Consider the following 23,774-nt stretch of genomic DNA (forward strand, 5'->3'; position numbering starts at 1 on the left):
TTAAATAACAATAACATAATCACCCAGCATTGGTGAACTGCTTTTCCTGTAGCTTAGTTAGTTATTAGAAATAGTTTTTTCCATCAAAATGCATCATCCATTCGTCCCCTGATTCCAGTGCTGTTTATTGGCCAGTAGGTTCATCAAATGGATGTTAATAACATAATAAAGTCCTCGGTGGTGTTTAAAACAAGTAAGATAGTTTGCCAAATATAAGCCTTTCCAATTCTGAGCCTGAATCGCCTATTATTTAACCAGCTTCAAAACTCTACACAAACAATTCATATAAAAAAAGAATGTGTCGCCTGCCTAAAAGAACAAAGTTCTTTCTGCAATTAAAGGCTACAACGAGTTAAACCCAGGACACGTAAAACCTTACATTGGAGTCAACATTGTACCACGAGAATGATTAAGATAAAGCTTCCTGTTTGTTTACAATAATGTATCTTACCTTTATTCCTCTCGGGCCCTCAGCAACAGGCTGCTCACGTGCATACACCAGGAACTGCGGCTGTTGATAGGTAAAAGGCTTATTGTCATGGTGTATTGGCAATTTATTATGTTACATTATATGGTAAAACCAAATGCTTCTAAAACATTGTCTACACCACTGTACCATTTCCTGATATGTGCCATTTTCTCTGCATGCCCCCATAAGTGTTGTTATTCTCAAGCGCTTCAAGGCCACAGGGCTGATTTCGCAAACTATGTTGAAACTACTTCTCCTCACACAAATGTTCAACTTTCATATCTTTGTTTCACACCACATCGCAATATGAGACATCTGTGTGAAACAACATGTCTTAGGCATTCCGCCTAGCTGCACAAAACTCTGTCTGCCCGCCATATCCTGTATATAAGCTTCGCCATTCTGTGACTATTGTGTGCACTCCTGCAGACTACTCTGTACTCTGTGAGACATGTACCTTTGAAGCATCAAATAAAGAACCAACAAAGACAACTCTGTTTTGTATCAGACCAATTTTATTATTAGTAGGCCTACATCTCCAGATTGTTGACGAGGGAAAGTTTCCACAACAATGGGCATAGGAAGCATCCTCAATGTGACAGACCCGGCGGCACACATACGTCATTTCCCGGGAAGTTTGCATTGTCAACGGGGGGTGGGGGCTGTTAGACGCTCGAGATTTGTCAACGGGGGTGTTACGCTCTCACGAGTTTACAGGACTGAACTCCAAATGCTGAACACAAGATAGAGGACACAGAGTTTAGTTGGTAAAAAGGTTTATTAAACCAACAAATCCAACGGAGAATAACGGAGGGATTAATGTCCATATAATCCGGGCCAGGATTTGTTACCAGCGGAGGTGCGGAGATGCACGGAGGAACACAGGCGAGGAGAGCCGGGGATCCAGAGCTGGCAAGAGCAGACAGGTTCGAGCTGGTGTGCGTGGAAGCACGGAGGAAACTCAGACGAGGAGTCGGAGGCTGGACGTGGCAGGCAGAGGAGTAGGCAGATGGATACTGGACAAAGAGATCACAGGTAAGTAGCAGAAACAAACAGAGTAGATGCACTAAACTGTTTAACCAAAGTCGTGTTTACCAGCGTGGTTAACTGACGAACTGGTGAATACTGGATGGAGGAACCCGGGTATATATGCAGGTGAAGGTGATTAGTGTAATCCGGATGATGAGCCACAGCTGAGGAGGTGAGATGGCGGGAAACAGAAGTGGGTCAGCCACACCCAGCTAGGTAGACAGACACACAGACAGACAGACAGACAGACAATAACAAACATAAAACAAAGAGGAGGAGAAGGAGGGAGAACTGCAAATCCTCACAGTACCCCCCCCTCAACGGGTGCCTCCTGGCGACCACCAGCTTTGTCAGGATGAGCCCTGTGGAACTCCCTCACCATGACAGGGTCCATGATGCGTGACAGAGGCACCCAGCAACGTTACTCTAAGTTGTAACCCTCCCAATCAACCAGGTACTGGAAGCCCCTGCCCCAACGCCTGACATCCATCAGCCGACACACAGTGTAGGTAGGATGATCATCGATGACTCGGGGGGGGGGGGGAGGGGGAATGGCCGGAGGGCACAGGTCACTGGTGTGGACTGGCTTGATTTGGGAAACATGAAAGGTTGGATGAATTGTCATGGTCCTGGGGAGCCCCAGGCGGACAGCAGAGTGGTTGATGATGCGTTCAATGGGAAAGGGACCAATGAACCAAGGGGACAACTTCTTCGACTCCGTAAGGAGGGGAACATCCTTAGAAGACAACCAAACCGGCTGTCCAGGGGCATAAGGTGGAGCGACATGTCTGTGGCGGTTAGCTGATCTATGATTTCTGGAGGAAGTCAGAAGACGGGCAGAGCGAGTGTCCCTCCAAACCTTACGGCAACGAAGAATGTGTCTTTGGACGGATGGAACAGACAACTCATTCTCCTCTTCATGAAACAGGGGTGGCTGATACCCTAAGGAGGCTTCGAATGGGGAGACACCAGTTGCAGAAGATGTTAGAGCATTGTGGGAATACTCAATCCATGGTAGATGAGAACTCCAGGTAGACTGATTGCGGTTGGCAACCCAACGGAGAGCAGATTCCAAATCCTAATTTGCCCTTTCAGTTTGGCCGTTTGACTGGGGATGGTAACCTGAAGTCAGACTGACAGATGCACCGAGAGAATGACAAAACGTCTTCCAGACCTGGGAGGTGAATTGAGGACCACGGTCGGAGACGATGTCTGCCGGGATACCATGCAGGCGGACAGGACAGCCAGAAAGGATATGCCCAACCTTCCCACAATACAGGCACTCTCCAGACCTCATGCGTCGAAGGCGCTCCTCAGGGGATAATCCAGCGCGTCCCAACTGCATAGCTTCCTCCTTAGCAACGTGAGCACGCAAGGTGGTGAGGTGAAGTCAGATGGTCTGGACACAGAGGGAGAGCTGTTTGACTTAATAGGCAAAACAAAAGGTGAAAGGTGCACACGCTCAGCACGGCGCTCCCGTAGCCGGCTGTCGAGACGAGACACCCAGGAGATTAAAGATTGGAGGTCAGCAGGCTCCTCTCTAGCAGCCAGCTCATTCTTCAGTTGATCCTTCAATCCCCTAACAAACACAGCCCTTAAAGCCGCTTCGTCCCATAGGGCTTCTGCCGCCAGTGTGTGAAACTCGATAGAGTAATCTGCTACGGTTCGAGACCGTTGATGTAGATTTAGCAGACGACTAGCAGCTGAGCCAGAGTGTTCGGGATGGTCAAAAACAGTGGAAAAATTTCCAGAAAAAACTCCAAAGGAAAGAGTGTCATAATCCACAGAGGAACTCAATGCTTCGGCCCAGGTTAAAGTTCTTACACGAAGCAAACTCAACACATAGTTTATCTTAGTCACCTCAGAAGAAAAAGACAAGGGGCGCTGGCGAAATACCGTGTTGCATTGGAACAGAAATCCTCTGCATTTCTCCACCTCTCCATGGAAAGGCTCAGGGTCGGCAATGGGGAAATCCCGGCATGGAGTGAAATCCTGAGGTGGAATGGAGGGAGCAGGAAATGCAGCAGAAGAACTCAGGGTAGTGATCTGAGCAGCAAGGTTCGAGATGTGTAACGCCATGGACTGATTGCTGTCAACTAAGGCTCGGATCATCTGCTCATGTTGGCCCAGAAGAATTCCCTGAGCTGAAAGGGCGTGTTGAACAGCGGCGGGATCCGATCCAGTGTCAGCGGAGTTCATTTTGGACCAGTTCATACTGTTACGCTCTCAAGAGTTTACAGGACTGAACTCCAAATGCTGAACACCAGGTAGAGGACACAGAGTTTAGTTGGTAAAAAGGTTTATTAAACCAACAAATCCAACGGAGAATAACGGAGGGATTAATGTCCATATAATCCGGGCCAGGATTTGTTACCAGCGGAGGTGCGGAGATGCACGGAGGAACACAGGCGAGGAGAGCCGGGGATCCAGAACTGGCGAGAGCAGACAGGTTCGAGCTGGTGTGCGTGGAAGCACGGAGGAAACTCAGACGAGGAATCGGAGGCTGGACGTGGCAGGCAGAGGAGTAGGCAGATGGATACTGGACAAAGAGATCACAGGTAAGTAGCAGAAACAAACAGAGTAGATGGACTAAACTGTTTAACCAAAGTCGTGTTTACCAGCGTGGTTAACTGACGAACTGGTGAATACTGGATGGAGTAACCGGGTATATATGCAGGTGAAGGTGATTAGAGTAATCCGGATGATGAGCCACAGCTGAGGAGGTGAGATGGCGGGAAACAGAAGTGGGTCAGCCACACCCAGCCAGGAAGACAGACAGACAGACAATAACAAACAGAACTGCAAATCCTCACAGGGGGGGTGAGGGAGGCGCTCGTGAATTGTTGTTACGGATACAGAGGGGTTTTAGGTCATAGATTTTAGGTTGCCATAAGGCTGTTGACGGTCTTATTATAGGCTACATCCATTGGTTGGTTTTGTGGCACATTTGTAACGCTGTGCCAACTTGGGCAAGCACGCAAGGAAACTTGAGGAGCGCACACAGGGTGGAGTGGGTTGAGCGATAGAGAGAGAGAGAGATTGAGCGAGGCAGATAGCGTGTGCAGCGGTCTGCTTGCGCACAGAGCCAACACACTCTCACTCAGGGGCGGACTGGCCATCTGTAGAATCTGGAGAACCACAGAACGGCCGGTCGCCAAGGGCCGTGGACGGCCGGCCGGCCCTTTAAAAAATAGTTTAACGTCATCATTTAGATTGCGCTGACGGCCGACAGCGGCCGCTAATGCAGTTGTGTGGTTCTTATCTGTCAAATAATCCCACACGAAGAAGAAAAAAGACCGGACACACGAAGAGAAGGGATTAGACCGATTAGACGCCGCGGCAGACGGGGAGAATGAAAAAACATGGATAAAAATCAAAGAAAACGAAAAGAAAAAGGTGGGGTCGAGAAAGCAAGAGAGAAAAAGGTGAAGTCACTCGCAGGTGAAGAAAATAAATGTCGCAAATTGACAGACCTTTTTGGCAGCAGCAATACAACAGGAGGGGTCACAGACATAAGACCAGCTGTTAAATAAAGCTCTTCTGACCTTAGCTGTCATGTGGGTATATATTAATGCTGCCCATTATGGGCACAAGCAATTTTCACCCATTTATTAATTATATGTTTTACATTTGAGTGTTCCTGGGGGAGGGGGGGACGGGGTGGGCCCGTTCAAATCCAGTTTTGGACAGTCTGCGTGGTTCCATATTCAAATTTCTTTATTAGGATAAACCCCTTGAGGTGAATCACCTCGTTTTCAAGGGGGTCCCAAGAAAACAAATAACAAACAAGTACAACATACAAACAACATTCACACACATACATCGGAAGAAATAACCAAGAAATTACAAACATTCAGCCTAAGCATACAGCACATGGTAATACATTATAGGCGGTTACATTGAATGCATATCATTGGGTAGAGTAAAGTAGAGTAGCTGTACTATATATACAAAATCATAACAATAAAGACTTAGAAATAAAGACTTAGAAATGGGCAATAGGTGGGTCATCTCATGAGGAGATGGTGAAATAAGATGGAGCCTCAACAACCCTTAAACAATAAATAAAGTACTTCAGGTCATACAAAAACATTCAACCTTGAGGTGAGACGACAATGCACGCTTGAACAAAGTCAGAGTAGGGAGAGATCTGATGGTAGCAGGTAAGTTATTCCAATCAGCAGGAGCTTTAAATTTGAAGGCTCTTTTGCCAATGTCCTTTTTAACTAGAGGAACGGTGAAGAAGAGCTGAGAGGTATGTCTAACTTGGTGGGTTGATGTAAAACGAAAGAGATACTGTTTCAAATATGGGGGATAATTAAAGTTGAAACTTTTATAAATGAACTCAAGCCAGTGCAAATGTCTTCTCAAATCAGGAGAAGGGAGATTGAGGTTTAGGTACAGTGCACAGTGGTGTGTATGGAAATCACAACCGAGAATAAATCTACACATTCTATTGTAAGCAATGTTTAGCGGGGCTAGAACAGATTTCGGAGCATTGAGATAAACAACGTCACAATAGTCTAATAAGGGAAATAGCAGTTGGGTAGCAAGTTTTTTCCTAACTTTTAAGGTAAAACAGTGCCGAGAGCGGTAAAGAGTACCGAGACCAAAGTTTACTTTATGCAGTATATGATCAATATGAGGTTTGAATGAAAGGTTAGAGTCAAGCCATACCCCTAAATATTTAAAACTGTCAACTCTATGCAGAATTGTACCATCATTGCAAGAAATATCACATGAGCCAGTCAAAGATTTGAGTTTGTGTCGGGTACCAAAGATCATAGAGAAGGATTTAGTTTTGTTCAAAAGTAACTTGTTCTGGAATAGCCAGTCTTGCAGGAGGGTGAAATCTGACTGGAGTGAAACTTGAATTTGAGAGAGATTTGGTTTTGATGTGTAAATAACGGTATCATCTGCATATAGATGAACATTACAGTTTTGAAAAATGGAGGGCAAATTGTTTATATAAATGGTGAAAAGTAGTGGTCCAAGTGTAGAGCCCTGAGGTACTCCACTATGCTGTATAAGGAGATCAGAACTTTTCCCATTCAAAATAACACACTGTTTTCGATTATGTAAATATGAGCTAAACCAAAGTAATGCACTTCTAGAAAGTCCAATAGCATATAATTTATCAAGTAGTAAATAGCGATCAACAACATCAAAAGCTTTGGTAAGATCAATAAAGATGGCACCAGTTAACTCCCCTCTATCAGCTGCAGAGAACACATCATTTGTGAATTTAAGTAGGGCAGTAGCTGTAGAATGATTTGATCTAAAACCAGATTGAAGGGGTGTGAGAATGTTGTTAATACTAAGGTATAGTGAAAGTTGGTTAAAGATGATTTTTTCAAATATTTTGGCAACAGAGCATAGGATGGAGATAGGCCTGTAATTATTGCAATCAAGCTGATCACCACTTTTATGAAGAGGAATAATACGTGCATATTTCCAGATAAGTGGTAGTTCGCTGGAGACAAGTGACAGGTTGAATAAATCAGTAAGAGGGTACATAATAATATTGGCGGCTAGCTTGAGAAAACGATTTTCAACCCCATCAAGTCCAGCACCACTGCTTACCTTTAATTCACAAATTACTTTCTGCACTTCAGTTGGTCGTATTTTCCGAAAGGAAAAAGAACTGGTACAAGGTGGCATATTACCAGGAGAACTGGTAGTCGGTTGACTGTCAGGGAGAAGCGAGGAGCAGACAGACGAGAAATGATTGTTGAAGACCTGGGAAATAGATAGTGGATCATGTAGAATATTGCCATCAAGCTTAATTTGATTAATTTGATTAATTGAATGTTTTTCAGAGATGTTAGTAATTGTTTTAATTTTTCTCCAGAATTCTTTGGGATTTTTAAAGTCACCAGTCAGGCATTCTCTGTAGTAAATAGCTTTGGCATTAGAAGTTTTAGTTTTGCTTAGATTTCTCAGTTTTCTATATATTTCCCAGTCAGCATTGTCTCTTGTCAGATGGTATGTTGTCCATGCTTTGTCCCTTTTCCTAAAGAGGTCAATAAGTTCAGGACTGATCCAGGGGAGATGTCTACCCTTTACCTTAATAGTTTTCCATGGTGCATGTTTATCTACTACTTTTGTGAACTCGGAGAGAAAAAAATCCCATGCATCTTGAACATAAGGTATTAACTGAAATCTGTCCCAGTTAATAGCAAGTAAATCATTCAAAAATAAGTCAAGATTCAGTTTTTTATATTGTCTGATACTAATCAACTTAGGGGGCACTTTCGGAATTTTAATTTTCCACACACAGTAAACAACACAATGGTCACTAAAACAGTCTGACATGATACCAGACTTGGAAAATCTGTCAGGATGAGAAGCCAGTATCCAGTCAAGAAGAGTTTGAGACCGGGGTGTAATACGAGTAGGCTCTTTAATAAGTTGAGTTAGGTTTAGATTATTTAGTAGATTTTTTTCTTTAGAGCATGATTTATCAAGCCAATTTTTGTTAAAGATCCCATTTCAAGTGCTGTTCGACGCTCGGCGTAACCCTCGGAGCACACTCAAACATCCAATCACAGAGCTTGAGGACTATCACAGGGTTTGTCAAGCGAAGCGGAGAGAATACTTACTTCCGGGTGTAATATTCTCTAAAAGCAAATGAGCTGCTCCGACCCTCGGTCCTGACGGACTCCAACTTGTGTTTATTAATCAAACAAATAAATAAACACAAGGATAATTGTGTGTTATTGTTGAGTAAATGGAGAATTGCACAGGGGAAAATAACATATCTAGCAGCATCCCTAGCAACCACCTTGGTAACAATGAAAACGTTGAATGGACACAATTTCCTGAAGTAATCTTCGTAATAACTAGCAAACTAAAGATCATGTACATCCACTGCACACATAATCTGAAATAACAACTCATATTTCTCGCATCAAATGACATCAAAACGCATTTTAACGCCATGTTTTTTTTTTCTGCAGGGAGAAATTTGAAGATCACGTGACATAGATGCCAGCCATTGGAAATGAATGGTGAAAAAAAATGTAGGGATCTTACAATTTCAGAGGCGTTTTTGTAGAAATACTACGTCCCAAGTTGTGGACCAACTTATTACACGTTTTTTTGTGAGACTGGGTTGGCGTGTCAAATAATTGATTTCAAAAATACTGCTGCTGGTTTATAAACCACTGAATGGTTTAGGCCCAAAATACATTTCTGAACAACTACTAAATTATGAAACTTCCACAGGGCCGCCCCTCCCTACAGGCCAATCACGCAGGCTGCATGGGGCCCCGCCTTGCGCAGGGGGCCCAGCCCAGAGGGCCTCAGCTGCTGTGCGCAGTTTTCTGCTCAGTTCTCCGCGCACCCCCCGCAAGAGTGAGAGTGAGAGGTGACAAGGGGAGCAAGTCTGTAACCCGAATCGACATCTGACCGATCACGGCTTTGATACGGCCACTAGTGTACGTGAAGACATATCGGTGAAAAGACAATTTCAGTCCCCGGCAAGCAAGACGGAAAAAAAACAAAACATGAAGAAACTAGAGCATCACTCGAAGGTGGGTTGAGTCAAATGTACAACTTGCGAATGTTGTATAAGTCAAATTGCCAATTGCCATATTAAAACATCAGCTGCAATTCACAACATGAAGAAGGCTGTCTCTGCATAGCATATAGGCTAATGGAGATGCAGTTATTTCCAGCATTCTTTATTTACCATTCATTCAAGTATGTGATGCCTTGTATCTGCTAATGTACAGGAGGAAGAGTGATAAACTGTTTGTCTAGTTGGCTTACATAACAGTTAAAGTTTACAGCCTAAAAGACATGGAGCATTTTTTCCCCTTTTATTCATTTTTATGTCAATTTGCACATTTCATGGTGATGCTCAGCCTCTCCCCTTAACTCCTAACAGTCATCATCATGTCAACCACAATACAGAGAAATACTGATAGAAATGTGTGTGTAGTTGTTAAGCATGTTTTGTCTTGACTATATTACAACTATATTATAATAAAATAATATAGTATTTATATTATTGAATTGATTATGATTATTATTATTATTATTAGTAGAAGTAGTTTATTTGCATTAATTATATTTTAATCTTTTTGAGGCTAGTATTTGGCTGGAAATGCAGATGTATTCACCTGTAAACGCATACTGAACGACATACATGCACATTTACCATTGACCTCACTGTGTAAAAAAGTAATGTTGATAATAATAATAAACAGGAATTATATTTGCAAAGTAGCCTACTTTGTTTCCAAAAAAAATTGTTTCACTCCTGTCGGTTGGGTGGAGGGGGGCTCATCTCACAATGTTGCCCCTGGCCCCAAGTTGGCCAGGGGCGGCCCTGACCATCCAGAACTCTCAGGTCTTCAGGGACTGGTCAGCTTTCTAGCCTAGAGTCAGAACTAAACATGGAGAAGCAGCATTCAGTTATTATTCTCCAAATTTCTGGAACAAACTACCAGAAACCTGCAGGTCCGCTGCAACTCTGACTACTTTTAAATCTAGGCTGAAGACTTTTATTTTTGTCGCTGCTTTTAATTGAACTCTTTACATCTTAAACTGCACTGTAACTTTTATCCATTAATTTGTCTTTTAATGTTTATTTTTATCTTTGCTTTTTAATGACTGATTTTAAATGCCATTTTCTTAATGTCTTTAATTTTTTGTAAAGCACTTTGAATTCCCTTGTGTTGAAAGGTGCTATATAAATAAACTTGCCTTGCCTAAATAAATGATTACCAAACCGTTTGAGACCCAGTTCTTAGACTAAAGTTAAATATCTAAACACTCAGAGTCCTTTACCTCACTGAGCTGTAGTTATCAGCCTCTCAGTATGACAGGAGAGGACTCTCCCTCCACCTCTTTAATAACAGCGCCTTACAGTATATCTGTTGTGCACCGACATAAATATTAAGGGAGTTTCATTTTCATGTGGTTTTATGTTTGTTTTGTCACTCTTCATTCACCTGTCATTCCAGGTTTCCTGATTATCTCCCTCTTGTGTGTCTCCCGTGCTCATCAGCACCGCCCCTGATTGTTTCCACCTGTGTCTTGTTGTCGTGTGTTTAAATTCTCCAGTCTCCCTGTGTTCCTTGTCAGTTCGTATTGTCTCATGCCTAGGTCAGATCTATGCTCTCCTGATACCATGACGTTTTTGTTCCTCCCTAGGTGAGCGATTTTCTTTTGTTCACTTTTCGTCATCACATCAAGAGATTAGAAAGTGTTATTTTTGTCTATCTATTTGAAAATAAAGTATCTTACAAATACTTTACCTCTGTCTCCCGGGTCGTGCAATTGGGTCCTACATCCTAAGTGTCTGAGTTCGTAACAGAACGAACTGACCATTATGGACCCAGCCGACCCAAGAACGCTTCACGCCGCCCTGTCAGCACAAGGCGTGAAGATTTATCACCACGAGGAACAGCTGGGCATAGCCAACCAGGGAATAAAATAACTGGGAGGACACCAGGCAGAGTTTCAGGAAATCATCCCTACGCAGATGCACCAGCTGATTGCACAGATGAATCAATTCTTCACTCACCTACAAACTGCTCCTCCTGTGACGTCATCCACAGCTGGGGATTTCCTTGTCGAGAATCCTGCTGACACAGTCAACCGAAACCAGGCTGTTTCTTCCTCTTTACGGTTGGCTCTTCCGGAGAGATTTTCTGGAGACTCCATGAACTGCAGAGCATTTTTGGTATAGTGCGATTTGCATTTCCAACACTACCCAGGAGCTTTTTCGTCAGACCATGGTAAAGTGGCTTTTATCGTGTCTCACTTAACGGGAAGAGGTGCAGCCTGGGCTACTGCAGAATGGTCTAGAGACACCGAGTTATGTTACTCATTGGCCGATTTCATAGACACTATTAGTCACATTTTTGATCACTCGTCACCTGCTACAGAGGCCAGCAGAAGACTTTTCCAGATGCGCCAGCTCAACCGTCAGGTGGTTGATTATGCCATCGAGTTTCGCACAGCGGCAGCTGACAGCGGGTGTAATGTTCCGGCTCTTCGTGACGCTTTCATGACTGGACTTTCAGAGCCAATAAAGGACCAGCAGGCTCCACTGGAGGTGCCCCGGGATCTGGAATCTCTCATCGCTGTGGCCATCCGGATCGACAGCCGTCTTCGGGAAAGAGAGAGAGCACCGTCGCACCCTTGGCGTTCTTCCCAGTTCCCAGGATTATTCTCGGAGGGTCGCGCCGCCGGGTGAGGATTCCCAGCCCGTGGTATCGGACCGTCGGAGGACAGTGCTTCCGGTTAACACCGGCGAACCCATGCAGTTGGGTAGCACCAGGCTTACTCGGGAGGAGAGACTTCGCCGTTTACGGGAGGGCTGCTGTTTCTACTGCGGTGAGCTGGTTCACCAAGTCGCTTCATGTCCGGGAAAAGATTGAGCTTACCAGTCAAAAGGAGGGCGCTGGTAAGCAAGTTTCACACAGACAATCCTCCTCGACCTGTTACTCAGGTAAACATTTTTATAAACAATCAGGCCATAGACCAGGTTGTGTTAATAGACTGAGGGGCTGACAAAAGTCTTATGGACTGGGGCACAGTCAAACAGCTAAAAATAAAGAATGTTCCGCTATCCCGCCCTATTAACAGTTACCCATTGCACTGAGCCTATTCAGATCACTATGAATAAGGACCTTTACAGAGAGTATGCAGTTTCATATTTTTGAGTCTGCTCAGCACCGGATTATTTGGGGATTTCCATGGCTATAGACACACAATCCTCACATTGGCTGGCGCTCAGGCAAGATTAAGGAATGGGGAGAGGATTGTATTAACATGTGTAAACTTTCACAACCTGTTATTGAACCAACAGACTCTAGTAGGATCATTGTAGATCACCCTGACTATCCTGATCTTCAGAAGGTACCTCCCTGTTACCATGATTTAAAGGAAGCGTTTAACAAATCCAAAGCCTTGTCGCTACCTCCTCACCGAGATTTTAACTGTCCCATTGATCTCCTACCTGGAGCCCCCATTCCCAAGGGGAAACTTTATTCGATTTTGAGACCTGAGAGAGCAGCAATGGACGACTACATCTCCTCTTCACTCAAGTCAGGGATTATCAATCCTTCATCTTCTCCAGCCGGAGGGGGGTTTTTCTTCGTGGGAAAGAAAGACGGGTCTCTGAGACCTTGCATAGAATACAATCCACTAAATTACATTACGGTGAAAAAACGCTATCCTCTGCCACTCATATCATCTGCTTTTGAACTGCATCAAACTACCAAGACATTCACCAAGTTAGATTTAAGAAATGCATATCACTTGGTTAGAATAAGAAAGGGGGATGAGTGAAAGACAGGATTCAATACTCAGAGTGGTCACTATGAGTATCTAGTAATGCCTTTTGGACTAAGCAATGCACCGGCTGTGTTTCAAGCTTTGGTGAATGAGGTTTTGCGGGAATCTTTGAATATTTCGGTATTCGTGTGTCATGATGATATTTAGATTTTTTTCCCCAGACGCTAAATCTCATGTTAACCATGTCCGCCAGGTTTTGCAGAAACTGCTTGAGAATCAGCTATATGTCAAGGCAGAGAAATGTGAGTTCCACACAGAAGAGGTGTCTTTCTTAGGATACATAATCTCACCCAATCATATCCCGATGGATCCTGCTAAAATCAGTGCAGTTTCCCAGTGGCCCACACCAGACTCCAGGAAGAAAGTTCAGCAGTTTCTATGGTTTGCTAACTTCTATAGGAAGTTTATTAGGAAGTTCAGCTCTGTTGCTGCCCCTCTGCATGTTCTGACTCCTCCCAAGGTTCCCTTCAAGTGGACTCTCCAGGCGGACTTCGCTTTCCAGCGCCTCAGAGAGAGATTCACATCAGCTCCTATACTCACCATTCCAGATCCCCAGTGCCAGTTTGTGGTTGAGGTTGATGCTTCCAATGAGGGAATTTGAGGGGTCTTGTCTCAGTGTTCTGTAGAAGACAACAAGATGCATCCATGTGCTTACCTATCGCGGAAGTTGACAACGGCAGAGAGGAATTATGATGTAGGAAACAAGGAACTGTTAGCCGTAAAAGCTGCCCTTGAGGAATGGAGACACTGGCTAGAGGGGGCAGAGCAGCTGTTTTTAGTCTGGACAGACCACAAAAATCCATTCCATTGTGTCAATGGTTTCCAGCCTCCACTTTTCCCAAACTACGAGGAAGAAGTAACGGTACCATCGGCTCATGCCATGATCAGACGTTGTTGCCGAGTTTGGGCTGGTGCTCGACAGTCTCTTCTCCGAAGTTCAGCTCGGATGAAGGCTGTTGCAGACGTCCATCGCAGGGTCCCTGCTACAGACCAGCTTTCCACTAAGGACTTACCACTCCATGTCGCCTCAAAGAAACTGGCTCCAAGATTTGTGGGTCCTTTTCCGGTGTCCAGAGTCATCAACCTTGTTCCCGCCTCCAAGCTCCCTCTACCGCCCCAGTTCTTTGAAGGGGGTGAGGTTTACAAGGTCCGTAAGCTGCTGGAGGTCCGTAATAGGGGGAGGGGGAAGCAATTCCTGGTAGACTGGAAGGGTTACGGTCCTGAGGCTAGAAGCTGGGTAGCTGCTTCATTTATTGTAGATAAGACTCTTATCCAAGATTTTTTACAATCAGCCTGGGCCATCAGGAGTCAGCCCTAGGGGGGGGGGTACTGTTGTGCACCGACAGAAATGTTAAGGGAGTTTCATTTTCATGTTGTTTTATGTTTGTTTTGTCACTCTTCATTTACCTGTCATTCAAGGTTTCCTGATGATCTACCTCTTGTGTGTTTCCCGTGCTCATCAGCACCAGCCCCGCCCCTGATTGTTTCCACCTGTGTCTTGTTGTCGTGTGTTTAAATTCCCCAGTCTCCCTTGTCATTTCGTCTTGTCTCATGCCTAGGTCAGATCTATGCTCTCCTGATACCATGATGTTTTTGTTCCTCACTACGTGAGCGATTTTCTTTTGTTCACTTTTCGTCATCTCATCAAGAGATTAGAAAGTGTTATTTTGGTCATCTATTTGAAAATAAAGTATCTTACAAATACTTTACCTCTGTCTCCTGGGTCTTGCAATTGGGTCCTATACCCTGAGTTCGTAACAATATCCGGGTGCAAGTGGAGTGTTGCACTCAAGGACTCAAGCGGTCTTTTCACATTCGTGGCAACTTTATTAATAACCAAAAACTCCGTCACAGTTCCCTCAACCACCGAGGAAGAAACGCTCTTCTTCACCTTCACGCCCTCAGGCGGAGCCTTGTGGCGAAAACAGGCAACTACATGCACCAACTAACCCTGCTTCAATAGTAAACATAACATGCAAACATTCATACGTAGTTGGCACGAAGACACTAGAGAAATAGTGCAATGTCAATCACAGAGAATAGTGCAGTATAATAGTGTAAAATCAGTAAAATGCTTTGGTAAAGAGATAGGTTTTAAGATGCCTTTTAAAAATGCCCAACGTATTGGCTTCCCTAATATTGTTGGCTAACGTGTTCCACAGTTTTGGGGCGTAGTTTACAAAGGCTGCATCACCGATCTTCTTATGACTCTTTCTGGTCACCTCTAATAGACCTGCATCTGATGATCGCAGTGTTCTGGCGGGTGTGTAGTTTGTTAGAGAGTCAGCAATGTAGCTGGGTCCTTGTCCATTTAGAGCTTTGTATATGAGGAGAAGCACCTTAAAATCAATTCTAAAAGTTACAGGAAGCCAGTGTAGAGTAGCTAAGACAGGACTAATGTGTTCCCTCCTTTTGGTATTAGTAGTCTAGCTGCAGAGTTTTGAATGAGCTGGAGTCTTCCAATAGCTTTCTTGGGGAGACCAGTGAATAGTGCATTGCAGTAGTCCAGTCGGCTAGATATAAAAGCATGAATTAGCTTCTCTTCATCATGTTGATTTATGAATGGTCTTACCTTCGCTATGTTTCTGAGATGAAAGAAAGCTATTTTGGTCGCTTTGTTTAAATGGGCGTTGAAATTCAAATCTGAGTCCAGGATGACACCAAGACTTGTCACCTATGGTTTAATCCAAGTGGTTAAGCTTCCTAGATTATTGGTTAGCATCTCTCTTTTTAATTTGGGGCCAACAAGTAGGACTTCAGTTTTGTCCTCATTCAATTTAAGAAAATTATCATTCATCCATTTGTTTATTGCTGTCAAGCAGTTGGTAATGGAGTTTATGGCTGTCACATCATTTGGTTCAGCGGATATGTACAATTGTGAATCATCCGCATAGCTGTGGAAATCTATACCATACTCCCTGATGATGTCGCAGAGCCGTAACATATAGAGAGAAAAAAGTAATGGACCTAAACAGCTCCCTTGTGCAACCCCGTAGCGGCTTTCATGTTTCTCTGATGTATGGCCTCCTAGACTAATATAGAACATCCTTCCTCTGATATATGTTTTGATCCAGTTCAACACGCAACCAGAGAAACCAATAAGCTTTTCAAGTCGATTTATTAGGATGTTGTGATCAATAGTATCAAAAAGTGCACTGAGATCTAATAAGATAAGGACGGAGATTTTATTTGCATCAGAGTTGAGTCTGAGGTCACTAATTACCTTTTTGAGTGCAGTTTCCGTACTGTGGTATTTTCTGAAACCTGACTGAAATACTTCTAAGATGTTGTTTTCTTTAAGATAGGAATTGATTTGGACTGAGACAATTCTTTCCAATATTTTACTGATAAATGGTAGATTTGATATTGGTCTGTGGTTTGCTCCTGTGTTGTTATCCAATTTAGGTTTCTTTAATAGAGGCTTTACAACAGTTGTTTTAAAGGCATCAGGGAAGACGCCAGTTTTAAGGGATGTCCCAGCTAGAAATGTTTGGTTCTAAAAACATTCTGAGAATGTTACAGTCATTGTTCTAGGAAGGTTTTCAGCGGGAAGTTTTTGTTTGGTTCCCAGAACGTTCTTCTGAAAGGTAGGATAACGTTCTCTAAACACATTCTTAAAATGTTTGGTGATAACATTGTTAGAACATTATGCCCTCCTATTCTTAAAACGTTTTCAGCGGGAAGTTTTTATTTTGGTTCCCAGAATCTTCTTCTGAAAGGTAGGATAACGTTCTTTAAAAACCAAATATGTTAAGAATGTTTTAGAGAACGTTATCCTACCTTTCAGAAGAACATTCTGGGAACCAAAATAAAACGCCCCACTGAAAACGTTTTAAGAACAGTAGGGCTTAATGTTCTAATAATGTTATCAAAAACATCTTAAGAAGGTTATCAAAAATATCTTAAGAAGGTTATCACCAAACATTTCAAGAATGTTTTTAAAGAATGTTATCCTACCTTTCAGAAGAAAATTCTGGGAACCAAAATAAGACGTCCCGCTGAAAACATTCCTAGAACAACGAATGGTAACAAACATTTCTAGCTGGGAACTCACACATGCCACCGCAAACATGCAATATCTGCTTACAGCTTATTATGAATTACGTGCTTCTTTGTTTTTTTCAAAAGGAAAATATGGTGACATCAGATTTTTTTTAAAACATCCTTTTCAAACAAATGCAACAAGTTTGTTTTTTAAAGCGCTCTAGAAATAAATCTGACGTTGACCATGACCGTGTTAATATTTGCCATAACAGCAACGTTTTATAAAAAAAAGAATAACATCCTGAAAACATTTTCAGAATGTTTCTTGGAGAATGTTCTTCAATTGTTATCATGTAACATTGAGGGAACATTTTATAAAGAACATCTTTAATGTGTTACAGAACAACGCCCAAAACACATCCTTAGAATGTTGCAGGGAAAACGTTCCACCTTTGTTAACGTATCACATTAAAAGGAACATTTTATAAAACACTTTGTCATCTCAGGCCTCAATAACATCCTGAAAACATTTTCAGAATGTTTCTTGGAGAATGTTCTTCATTTGTTATCATGTAACATTGAGGGAACATTTTATGTAACCCTTTCTCTCATCTCAGGCCTCAATAACATCCTGAAAACTATTTCAGAATGTTACTTTGAAAATGTTCTTCATTTGTTATCATGTAACATTGAGGGAACGTTTTATAAAGAACATCTTTAATGTGTTACCCAACAACGTCCAAAACACATCCTTAGAAGGTTGCAGGCAAAACGTTCCACCTCTACAAAAATGGAGAACAAAATGAAAATGCTCACGTAGTGAGGATCAAAACTTTCACAAGAGCACTTAAGAGAGCATAGAGCTGACTGTGGCAAAAGACAAGAGCAAAGATCTGACCACGGCAATAGACAAGAACGAACTGACACTGAACACTGGGAGACAAGGAAATGTAAACACAAGGTAACAAGACACAGGTGGGAACAATCAGGGGAGGGGCTGACGCTGATGAGCACAGGAGACACAGAAGGGGTGACAGGTGAAAACAATCAGGAAATTAGACACACCAGGGAAACTAACGACAGACATGAAAACACAGGGGAAAATACCAGACAATACACAGGGAGGAAAACATGACAAGGAGAAAAGCAAAACACCCACTACCAGACACACAAAACTAAAAACGTGACACAACACAAGAATCGTGACAGTAACATATGTAAGAAAAGGGAGGGGAGAGTCAATTATATTGAGTAATTTATTTTATATTGGGTAATATATTTCTCAAACCTATGTTTTATGGAAGAGACAATGTACTTCTGATAAACTAATATTTTATAAAAAGGTAAATGGTGAATTAATATAACATTTTGAATCATTGAGAAGGGGTTATATCAACAGGGACTAGCTCACCTTTAACTTTAACACAAACCTTCAATTTATGCATGTGACATTTTATATTTTCAAAATGGCAAAAAAATTAAAATGAAACAGCAAGTCAGTTTCAACATTTTCTGAGTGAATTCAAATATATATTTTTCATTTGTGCATGTGCCCACTGAAAAAGGTAACACTATAAGGCATTTTTATGCATTTCATTGATACACCCCTTGAAAATGTCATTCGGCAAAACAAAGCTATTTTCCATATGATATTAAAATCAATGACAATGACACAGTCACAGATAGTGAAAAATGTAATTATTGATCTATAAGGAATCTATATCCAGGTATAACATTTTCACAGCAAAACTACAAATATTAAATATTTTGTCTTTTAAGGCAATAGCTTTTCATCCGTCAACATTTTTTTCCTACATTATTCCAGTACAGGTAAAAATGCTTTCAAATCATATGAAACCTCTTATTATAATTAAATTAACTTTATTAATTTAATTGTTTATGTCAAGTAACACACTATTTTATATATTTGTTGTAAAATTCATTGTTTTACTGTATGACGTCTTTCGTTTTACTGAATGACATACTGCAATATGCCATTGCACATAGATCCAATAACTGGATTTAGTCCTACATTTAAAAAAAGGATACCAAAGACTTTATAATTGAACTTTACATTTATTGACATCAAAAAACAGACTCAGTCTCATAACATCGTTCTCCATTCTCTTAACACAATAATGATGTCAAATATGAACCAGTAAGTATCTGATTAAAGTTTCTTTTTTATCACTACAACAGAATAATAACAATAACAACTCCTGTTTTTATTTCAGCTGCTATCAACAGGTAAGTGAACAGGCAACAATAGCGGCAATTCTGTTTTTCTTATTGCATATGAAATATATAATTTAACATTGTTTTATTGCAATTTATACTTTACTAAATAATGAACTCATTAGTGTTAAGAAATACACAGTACCACTGAAGGCTGGTCAGTGTTATTTACTGACTGTTTCAGACTGATAAGAACTTATCCCAGTCATCAGCTGACAATTTGGAGCTTCTACTAGAAGATGGCTCTGGTTCTGAGATAAGCGTTTTCACATCTGATTGAAAGTAATAGATGACATCGGGATTTTGGGGCCATGCAAAGCAATTCTTTCTGCCAGACTGTTGCATACAGGACACCTCAACGTCATCACCAACTACCTTCAGGACTTGCCCTACAAATAGCTTTTTGTCATAAGACACTATTACCATCTTTCCAACCATGTCATCAGATTCTGAAATGGTGGTGGAGGGTGTAGCTGTTTTGGCATGAAAGTCTACCTCAGAGGGTGATTCACATTCACAGGTAAGTCCCATTCGATGGCAAAAACAGGACACATCTCTAAACATGATCTTCCCTGCGGTGTTTGCAGTTACCTGGTGAATATTCAAGGTGCCTTTAACAACCGGCACGTCATTCGGCAAAGCCTCATCCACTCTGGTGATGTCATCTGCGGATACCCAGTAGAATTTTACATTTGAATTCGATTTTTCCAGAAAGGAAAACAAATCTTGAGGCTGCTGAATATCACTTCCTTGCAACACAAATGCATCAGCACCTCTCTTGACTGAACCACCAATACCGTCTGGTGCACCCTTTCCATGGGCCTTCTCTGAGAAGTTCCATGTTATCTCTTTAATGCCTCTAAGGAAAGGCATGGTACACATCAAGTAGAAATTCTTTCGGTTTCTGTACTGGGTGAGTGGGCCGTCACTCATGAAGTGCACTGTAGTTATCCCTGTATTGGATAGGACCTCATCCAACACAGGTTTCAGATGTCCCCATACTGCCCGTTCGTCATGTCGGAGGGAGTCGGAAATGGTGGCATAGGCTTGAGATTTCCCAGCTGTGTAGACCATGCATGTGTGAACTGTTGCCTGTTTTCTACTACCCCCAAAATGAAAAGACTGGACCTCAACATTCAGCTTACAGGCATAATTTTCAGAAAAGTCCATATGGCAACTTGTGGAGGCTCCTCAAAAGAGTCCTCAGACAGAGGTGTGAGGTTCATCACAGCTTCCACCTGCCTCTTTCTTTCCCTACGTCGCCTCTGATTGAGCCTCCACTGTTCCCTCTTCTTTTCAGCAGCAGATGCTGTCAGTTCTGTGACGGACGGATGATCATGCTGTCCAGCTTGCATCCTCTGTTTATACCTACAAAGTATTTATTAATTTAGTCATGTATTTATTTATTAGATATTCATTTGTTTATTCTTTTTAATGAAGATTTAAGCCAAGTTAACTGCCAAATGCACTTTGTAGTGGTACTGTAGATATGGAAAACAAATTCAGGCTTATAGACAATGCATCCTATACTGTTTACCGCCATTACTGCTCTCATACACCTTCACAGTTATACCTGTCCCTTCTCTTTGCTAGTCTCTCCTCCCTAGCAGCAGGATCTGCCCTTATCCTTGCACGGAAGTGTGCACCCCTCTCCTTGTTGGACACAGGCATCTGTTAAAATGTTTTTTTTAATAATAATAAAAAATAAAAATAAATAATACAATTAATTCAGTTACACAAACTCTATAGCATGTTAAAACAATCAATAAAGAAAGAAAGAAATCAGTTAAATCCACTGTGTCATTCGGGATAACAGATGTCATTCAGACAAACGGTTTTACTGAATGACAAATTCTGTTTTGCTGAATGACAAATTTCATAGAAATTCATTCCTAACAGGCAGTTGCTTGGTCGCCTATTAGCAACAATGACCTTGACCTCAATTTGTAAACTTCAAATTTCATCTATAACTTAATGTTTTTTAAATTAAAAACTTTATAAACACTTTTTGGACGTTTCACCGAATGACATTCAAATCTGTGACACATGGTACCACACATGGAAAAGGTGTAATCATCTCAAATTTAGGAGCAAAATGTAAACTTACCTTCAACTTGGGCAGTCTTCAAGGGTCCTCTGAGTGATGTCATCACATGTGGCCTGACTAAAGTCATGTGACTATAGTTCAAAATGGCCTCTGAACTTTGTTTTACCGAATGACATACAGGAAAATGTTTCTTTGCGGAACAAAGTCTTTTAGATATTTCTTTATGTTTTTAAAGGTGCATCTTATCAAAACTTTAAAATGTTTATCAAGAGACATGAAAAAATATGCCGCATAGAATAGTTCATGATTTTAAATTATTTTCATCATTTTACAAACAATTGTCTTCATTGACTTTAAGTGAGAACCGTTTTACCGAATGACATCTTACCACTTTAATACTAGAAAAATCACCCAATTTAGTATTATTTACACTATTTACGAATAGTGGTCAGTAAAGTGATGTGAGATTAATGCCTTCATACAATATTTAACTATTTTTATATAACAATATAAAGTTAACTGCTTGTGGAAACAGATATCTAGGCGTCACGTCACTGACCCACCATGGGTCAGGAAGGCTGCCAAATAATTCTATGGGGCCTATCCTATTTTTGTAATTCAATGATAATGTGCTAATCCATTACTTTGTCTTCACTCAGAAAAACATCCCTATCAAGTGTTGTGCCGACAACTACAACTCTCAAGGCCAAGGGTCAGAGAGAGAGGGTCACACTCTCCGGCTGCAGAGAGCACCCCCCGGCCACCTGCAAGGAAGCACAAGGTCGTTCGAGATGAGAGGATGCATCTCTTCACCTTTCTGCTGAGAGAGGATTCTAATCTTCAACTTTCTGATAAAATGGGATGCATCTCTTCACCTTTTTGCTGAGATAGGATTCTACTCTTCAACTTACTGATAAGATGGGATGTGTCACGATCTTTCTGTGTTGTGTTTTGTCTTGTTTAGATCTGTCTTTGGTTTTCTGTCTGTCTGTGTTGTGTTTTGTCTTGTTTAGATTTGTCTTTGGTTTCCTGTCTGTGTGTGTTCCCTCCTACCTGTTCCCTCCTACCTGTTTACTTGATTGTGTTCACCTGTTGCCCCTGTGTTTTTCTCCTCCCTCCTGCCCTGTCTCTTGTTTCGTTGATTAGTCTTGTGTGTATTTAAGTTCTGTTTTTGCTGTCTGTCATTGTTGGTTCGTTGTTTGTCTGTGACTGTGTTCGCCGGGGAGTGTTCTGGTTTTTGACGTTTAGCCTTCAAATAAAGGATTTTTCAGTGTTATCTGCGTTTGCGTCCTGCTTGCTTCACTCACCGTAACAGAACCAACCAACCAAGATGGACCCAGCAGAAGATCCATTTGAGGTGGAACTCCATAAATGTACCTATTCTTTGGCTTTCTGCTATGGTAGGTGGAGGGGAGCGTTCAGTGTTGAGCAGAAAGAGGCTGCTCAGGCAGAGGCGCACCAGATAGCAAAAGAGAAACCATGTCTTGTGAAATTCTTACCTGGCTGGATGATGGATATCCTTCCGACATGTGTTTCCCGGCCTGCTAGCCCCAGGCATGCTAGCCCCCTGCCTCCCAATTCCCAACCTGACACCATATGTCTCGGCGTGTTCCGTCTGGAGTCAACCTCTGCTTCTTCCCCAGTTCCTGCTCCTGTCTAGGAGCCGTTCTCTGGAACTCGTCTGGCTTTTGGAGGTCCACGGAACCTCCAAAAGGCTCCTAAGAGAAGGAGTCGCAAGGCCAGACTAGCAGCCCGGGCCCCAAGAGTCATGGTTCCGGCCCAAGTTCTGGCCCCAGCAGCTACGGATCCGGCCCCAGTTCTGGCCCAAGCAGCCATGGTGCCGGCCCCAGTTCTGGCCCCAGCAGCCATGGTGCCGGCCCGAGTTCTGGCCCCAGCAGCCATAGTTCCAACCTCAGTCCTGGCCCCAGCAGCCATGGTTTCCGGCCCTGGTTCCGGCCCCAGCAGCCATAGTCCCTCCTCTAGTGCCTCCTCTAGTACCTTCTTTAGTCCCTTCTCTAGTCCCTTCTCTAGTCCCTTCCCAAGTCCCTTCTCTAGTCCCTTCTCTAGTTCCCTCTCTAGTTCCCTCTCCAGTCCCTCCTCTAGTCCCTTCCATAGTCCCTACTGTAGTCCCTTCCCTAGTCCCTTCTCTAGCCCCTTCTCAAGACCCCTCTCTAGTCCCTTCTCTAGTCCCTTCTCTAGTCCCTTCTCAAGTCCCTTCTCTAGTCCCTTCTCAAGTCCCTCCTCTAGTCCCTTCCCAAGTCCCTTCTTTAGTCCCTTCCCTATTCCCTTCTCCAGTCCCTACTCTAGTCCCTACTCTAGTCCCTACTCTAGTCCCTTCTCAAGAACCCTCTCTAGTCCCTTCTCGAGTCCCCTCTCAAGTCCCTACCCAATGTCCTGGTCCGTTGGAGGTCCAGCCGACTGCTCTTCTGCCGGGGGTCCTGCCAACCCTGTGTCCTGTGCCGTTGGAGGCCCCGCCGACGATTCTTCTGCCGGGGGACCTGCCAACCCTGTGTCCTGTCCCGTTGGGGGTCCCGCTGACTGCTCTTCTGCCGGGGATCCTGCCAACCCTATGTCCTGTGCCGTTGGAGGTCCCGCCGACTACTCTTCTGCCGGGGGTCCTGCCAACCCTATGTCCTGTGCCGTCGGAGGTCCCGTCGACTACTCTTCTGCCGGGGGTCCTGCCAACCCTATGTCCTG

The 23,774-nt window shown here is 42.8% G+C and overlaps 1 protein-coding gene across 1 annotated transcript in view; it reads right to left on the minus strand.

Annotated features, from left to right (window-relative positions):
- The window catches only part of LOC307024757 (glutathione hydrolase 1 proenzyme-like), a 47,692-nt gene that overhangs the window by 20,511 nt on the left and 3,407 nt on the right, over positions 1 to 23,774 (minus strand). Inside the window, exon 2 of the mRNA XM_079659148.1 lies at positions 452 to 511. The gene's annotated coding sequence lies outside the window, so the exon portion shown is untranslated. The remainder of the gene's footprint in view (positions 1 to 451; positions 512 to 23,774) is intronic.

This window comes from Notothenia rossii (genome assembly GCF_949606895.1).
Source record: "Notothenia rossii genome assembly, chromosome: 11".
Classification (NCBI taxonomy): Eukaryota; Metazoa; Chordata; class Actinopteri; order Perciformes; family Nototheniidae; genus Notothenia; species Notothenia rossii.